The 7,040-nt window shown below is 37.9% G+C and overlaps 1 pseudogene; it reads left to right on the top strand.

Annotated features, from left to right (window-relative positions):
* The first annotated feature begins 437 nt into the window (after window positions 1–437).
* Window positions 438–4,958, top strand: LOC113117357 (extracellular tyrosine-protein kinase PKDCC-like; annotated as a pseudogene).
* Window positions 4,959–7,040: the final 2,082 nt, after the last annotated feature.

Below are 7,040 nucleotides of genomic sequence, written 5' to 3' on the forward strand. Positions count from 1 at the left end.
AGCCTAGATTATTTATAACAAAATATAGGCTACATTAATATTTAACGTAGGCTACTCTGTGCTGAGGTGGACTATTTTTCTTTGTGAAAGCTATTAGGATGATAAAGTAATTGCAACTCAAGTAATCAATGTTTTATTTCAGTGTGTTTTATTTATTTATTAAGATAGAGACAGGCTGTTTAACCGTGGGCCTGATCATCTTGTCAGGGTTTATTTTACAATAATAATCGCCTTAATGTATGTTATCCTTTACATACATTCTTCAAGAGGTCAATGTTATGGTAAAAGCACATATAGCCTCTTTTGGTTGTGTGTCAATCGAACTATCGAACTTGCATTGTGTGGGAGGTGATTATTTGGCAATTGGCAGTAAGACACGCCCAGGGGGCGTTACTTCAGCTCACAATTACTACACTATAACAGTGCGCACGTTCTGTGCGTGTCAGAGAGAAGCATGACCGAAGAGAATGTGTCGGAGTTTGACAGTTTAAGCTCAGAAAGGACCTAAATTAACTTACCATGACTTTCTCAAGGAATCCCTTTTGCGCTTTTTTACTTCTTGCTTTGTTGTTTTTGTCTTTAACAGTTATTCTTAAAAAATGGCACTTTGGTCTCCAGGAGAACAAGCCTTTTGGTGATGCTGCCCGCCCAGATGGTCTAACTCCAGCGCGGGACAGATTGCTTCAACAACTTAAGGAAAGACAACAAGAACTTGAGCTCTTGGACATCACTTTTGATAATAAACAAGGCTTTATGGATCCAAGTTTCTCCACAAATGACAATATAAATGGGAAACTAAGTTCGGACAGCCCAGTAACTGCTAGAACTGATATTGGCTGTGAAGAACTTGGTGGCATCAAAGCTGTTGACTTTCTCGGGTCAGGTTACACTAAAACAGTGTTAAAAGCAGAGTTGCCGCAGGGATTATTTGTGGCACTGAAATCCATAAACCATCAAGGTACTGACATGAGATTGTGCATGGAAGATTTTCAAGATTCCCAAGGCTGTAATGAGCTTGTATCTTTCAAACTGAGGAAGGAGATTGTCTTATTGCAGAGACTGCAGCACCCTAATATTGTAGAGGTAAGAAAAACACCCTTATGCAATAACTTGGACTCACTCTCCAGTTATGTAATAAATTAGATATGCAAAAGCTTAATGCCACATGTTGCATTTGCATCAGTTTATCCACTAAACTTGTGCCCATTCCAGCTGAAAGGTCAATGTCAGGACAGCACTCTGTTTGGTGGCATCACAGCAGTTCTGGAGCAGGGGATGCCACTTCAGATGATACAGCTCCTGCAGAGCCCCTGGGAAGAGCGCTTTCGGGTAAGAGCACCACCCCCAGGCCTCATGTGGAGTGTTAATCAGAGATTCCCCACCCACAGTCCCCCCACAGGGCATACCTGAGGTGGGGGTGGATGAAATTCTTTGGCTTGGGTGGATTAACTGGAGTCCCATCTCCATACCAACTGATCCTGATCAAATAGTACCGAGGGACAGATGTCTGTCTCAGATGTCCTTCCTTTTACTTTTCTTTACCCTGATAATTTCTCGGCACTGTTTGAGGGAGCGGGTGATACCGAGTTAAACGAGGCGAGAGTATTTTCTTTCACGTTCACTTTGGTATACAAGAAGCAGGTGTTGACACTCTGCACCTTTGATTGTTGATGGGAGCAGATGATGACAAATGCGTTGAAGCTAAAGGGCTGTAATCGAGTGACTCGTATCTTTGACATTCTTGCCTTTTCTGAAACACGTTGTCAAGAGTTTTCCAAAAGGTGTTTGGTTTCATCCTCCTCTGTTTCTGAAGAGATTTAGCTATGCTATCTTGAAGGGTATATTCAAATGTGACTTAAAAATGTTTCTACTTCTTGAGCATAAAAAAGTTACAAACCATAAAAAAAATGCGCTTGTACTAAATAAATATTCTATAAAAATAAGCTTTATATATTTAGTTGTTTCTCAAGTAAATGTGTCTTGTTTTAAGAGATTTTAGACATTTCTAATGAAAAGCATGCCTTAGAAACTGCAAATATAGTAGTATAGTAATTAGTATAATTAGTATAACATGGATAAAATACTGTAAATAAAATAATATATCAATATTATGTTATATATATATATATATAGTTCTGAATATATAATTTTGTTTTGTTGGTACACAACATTGGTTCATGACATTCAAAAGTGAATAATCTAATCTAATATATATAAGTATATATATATATATATATATATATATATATATATATATATATATATATATATATATATATATATACTTATATATATTAGATTAGATTATTCACTTGTGAATGTCAATTATTCTAACGATTAATTTATTAATTGGTTATTTTTTTTGTGGTAATAAAAATAGACCTAAGCAAAGAAGTAACTATTAATTGTGTTTGTGCACAGGTGTGTCTTGGTTTAGTGCAGCTTCTTCAGTATCTGTCTCACTCACCGCTGGGTTCGGTAGCTCTGCTGGATTTCCAGCCTCGACAGTTTGTTATGGTGTCAGGAGAACTCAAGTTAACGGACTTGGATGATGCAAGTATTCAAGAACCGTCCTGTCAAGAGGACTCAGACTGCCTGCTGCAGTTTCCCCTCCGCAATTTCACCCTCCGATGCTCCCCCTCTAGAACCTGCGAGGGCTTGAACGAGATGAGGAACCTCTACAATGCCTACAGGTGAGCACTTCCCACATTCCACCTTTATTGTCTGAGCCAGATAATAAAATAGTTGGCGTACAAGAGTCTGACATGGTCAGTCCGGGGAGCTTCATGGCAGCTTCTCCCCTCCTGTGCCTATTGTGATTAATTATCCGCCCCGTTGTGTCTCAGGGCATCAGCTGTAGCATATTGATCTTGCAGAGTGAATCGCCTCTCTATTATTCTTGGCCGAGTTACCGGATGAATTATATGAATTCGTTATTTTCCTCCCCAGGTATTTTTTCACTTACCTACTGCCTCATCAAGCTCCCCCACTGCTGAAACCTCTTATTCACCAAATAATGAACTCCACAGGTGAGTTTTTTTTTTTTGTGCAAAATTCATCTTAATGATCTCTGTAGCTTGAAGTGGTTGTATAATAGAAGCTTAAATTATGTTCTTGTCACAGGAGATTTAAAGCAAAGCATTAACGAAACCACGGTCGCCTTCGAAGAGGTTTTGCATATGTACAAATCTGGGCTGCACCTAGAGAATTTGCCGCCATCAATAACCAGAGGTAATGAGTTGATTTTAATAATGAATTATACTCCCATTACATGCATATTCAATCAAAACTACAGCAAACAACATTCCAGATAAACGCAGTGCTCTCAGCGTGATGTGTCTCCGACTGCACCTTTAAGAAGTACTTCAGTACTTCAGTAATAAAACCTGTGTAACTCAATCCATCTTCAAGGGCAAGTTTTGTAGCCCGAAACACTCTCACTTTCTCCCTGTGAGCTTTGACACCCATAAATCAATCATACGGCCACAATAAAGCTGCACAGAGGCATTACAACAGCCAAGGACTGTCAAAGAATATTCTAATCTTATGTCCAAACACGTTCACAACAACTCTCGTAGAAAGTTTCCACACATTCCCCTCTATTTTGCGATTTTGGCAGAACCACCGCTGCCTTTTGTTGTCCTCACATGTGCGCGCACACATTTAGTAACATGAGATTCTGCCACCTCTACTGTGAGAGGACTCTTTTCTCTTAAAGTCTCTGAACATGGTAATATTTTACAGATGGGTGTTGCAACAGTGTTGAGTGGATCCTGGAATAGTTTTGATGCATTTTTCCTCTCTGTGCAGATTATGCTGTCCTGAAAGGAATGAGGAGTGTTGCAAATATGGAATACAGATGCTGGCCGTCGTACAAGCAGCAGGGCTGCGTGCTGTCTGTGCACGGTTGCCAGAGAGGCCGCGCTCATCTGCAGTTCTCATCCACAGTGCACAAGCTTCTCTCTCAGTAGTGAAAAAACATGGACAGGTCAGTGTTTGCTTTGGATTGATTGATTCCAGTTAACATCATTAGCAGCTTTTACTGAATAATCAAGTTTTGTTCTTTGATGTAAAAAAGTGACACAATATACGTAACATATATTTTATAAAACCAAAAACAAGTGTTTTTTATTTGTATGATTTTATAGATAAAGCCATATTTAATTCAAAACAGATCCCAAATTTTTAATCACTATTGTATTTTCATTGTCTTTCAGTGAAATATCTAAAAAATGGTTAAAACAAGATACTATATTTTTAAAACATTTTTTGAAAGATTTTGTATATTTTAATAGCTTCGTATTTTGAACATTTTCCTTAGCCCTTTGGCAATATTCTTTTGTTTTATTTAAAACAATAAATCTAACTTACCAAAATGTTGTTAGATTTGTTTAAAACAATGTTTCATTTTTTTAAACAATTCATTTAAAAAAAAGATATATAAAACTTCTAGATAATGTACCTTGAAGGGTTATAATGATTAATGTAATGATTTTTTGAGAAAGAATGTGATTTATATGGAAAATGGTAGGTATAAATCTTCAGTACTGCCTTGCTTTGTCAAAACACAGCACAGAAACCTCTGAAACATCAAATAAATATCTGTCTGATGAGCAGGCCTTCAATAAAGCGGCTACTGCCTCTGTTCAGCATTATAAATCATCTGAACGCATGACTGTTGTGTCTGTTTGGAACAGACTGTGTCTAACCCAAGGCTCTCTTTGCCTTTACTTGTCTCCAGGTCGACTTCTTGCCTCTTTCAGAAGTGGCTTCAGCCATCTGTTCCAGATGTGAACTCAGCAGTGTACATGAGGAGGGTTAAAGCCTCGGGAGCAGTGCTTTGAGAAAAAGAAAGCCAGAGGAACTGAGGGGGAAGGGGACAATTTTGAGACAAATGAATGTGTTATATTTATAGGCATCTTACTCAATGGCTGTTTGATCTTCCTGCCAATCCTACACGCTGCAAGGAGCGGTTAAAAGGATTTCCCTTCAGGTATAATTAACCTGAAGAGAAAAAAGCAGCAAGAAAAATACAGCTTTCTAACTGTTCCCTCCAGTCTTACGTTCACATGGCACGGTCCACTGCAAGGACATTGAGCCTATTTTTCACTGGCTGGTGCCTGCAGGAGGAAAAAGAAAACAAGCGCTTTCACAGATTTACTTTGATGTTATGAGGCCAGAAGTTTGCAATGTTTTGCTGGATGCCAGTATGTGCCAAAAGCCGTGTCAATAGGCGGAAAAGTGCTGAAACCTCAAAAGCGCAGGAATGTATGGTGAGCGCCATTGTCCTTTCTGCATTAACTGATAGAAAGCGAGATATGTCAGAAGAATGTCAGACTTCATCCCATGGGTGTGTTGGTTTTCTTGTTCTTTCAAAGAAAGAGATTTGAATGTTATTTGTGTGCATATGTTTGTTCTGCGTTCTGTTTTTATTTTAATACCTTTTTAAAAAAAAATGCTAAGTAATAAAATAAATGTTTACACAGTTTGTCTACGTGTTTCATTACTAAGCACAGTTTATTTAGCACACCAGCGAAAGTCACTTTAACAGAAACCTTTCTGCATTAACTACATTGCATTAACATCTGAATGTTATCAGTTGCTTTCTGTTAATTCACTTTTTCAGGTGTGAAATCAAACTGTCGGCCTTTCCATTTTCCCTCTGTTTGCATTTTTCCCAGCTATTTCTGAGGAGACCTCCAAGCCACAAAGTTTACACAAAACCTTTCCACCGCATACCAATAAATCACTTGCAGGGTCATTATAGTTTAATTGTTACATGTAAATGCAGCTTGTTTGAGGGCCCTTTCTCATGGAGGAGTCCCAAAACAAAGGAGCATTAAGAACAATTAAAGTAAATCTGCTCTTAGCACACGAATGGGGCTGCCATCTGCCCTAGTTAGGGGTTTCCATTCATCACTACATAGATATGCACAGATAAGCCCAGCTATGGTTTCAGGGGCAGGGAATGTTTAGGTGGAAGCCATTGTCCCGCTTGCATTGCCCTGGAGCTCCTGGGGTTGGCCACTGATAAGATCTCATGCAATTATTTTACATTATCTGAAACACTTGACATGAGAATGAGTTAATGCAGAGTACATCAGTACAGAATTATCCAAAAGTTTACTAACCACGTGATGTGATTTACGGGTCAGTGACATGATGGTCACGTTTTGTTTGGGTTTAATTGACACGAAATGATTCAAATACAGTTCTTTTACTGTTAAGGGGACATAAAACATGTCAGGGTGGTACAACTTTCCTGATACCATGAAGAAGGAGAAAACAGACTCATTAAAATTATACATTATTTGAAAAGAAAACCTTATTAAGTGGTTTGATGTAATCTTTTAGTAAAATTAATTAGAAATGTGTTTATATTTTAACAACACAACTTTATTTCTTATTACTGTAATATTTGAAATATTTGTTAAGTCGAAGTCATGTGGTGTGAATGTGTAGGGGAAAAACCCCATAAAACAGGAAATTAGATCATAGGACCCTGCAGACCCTCATGACTATGTGTCAAGGTTAATAAATCTAGGATATAATTTCACCTTTTAATGGCGACAGATGGTTAGCTTGTGTTACATGATGTCACTCTGCAAAATGTATAATATTGATTAATTCAATCATATATGCCCACTCACATTAAGATACAAAATATTTTTGTGGTTCATCATCGCGACATTTTAAATGTGAACCTTTTTTGTAAATGTTTTTCAGCGCTACATGAACTCAACACGAATAAATTTAGAAAAAGGTGGCACGTGTGTTTTAAACTCGATTTTTCAACGTTTTTTTCCTTTAATTTCTCGTGGAAACACTTATTTGTCACTGACCCGTACAGTGATGCCGCTACTCTTATTTTGTGTCTTCCAGTGTGCTTTTAAAGTGGAAAAAAATACAACGGTCATCAAATGGGGTTTGCAACCTTTCAACCCACAATTAAATTTCTGGATTCTGCTGTGTTTTCTTGGCTTAAACTTTGACACCGTAATGGCAGACATGACTTGTAGCTGTTTTTTTTCTCTCACAAA

The sequence above is a fragment of the Carassius auratus genome, chromosome 17 (assembly GCF_003368295.1).
Source record: "Carassius auratus strain Wakin chromosome 17, ASM336829v1, whole genome shotgun sequence".
NCBI classification, from domain to species: Eukaryota; Metazoa; Chordata; class Actinopteri; order Cypriniformes; family Cyprinidae; genus Carassius; species Carassius auratus.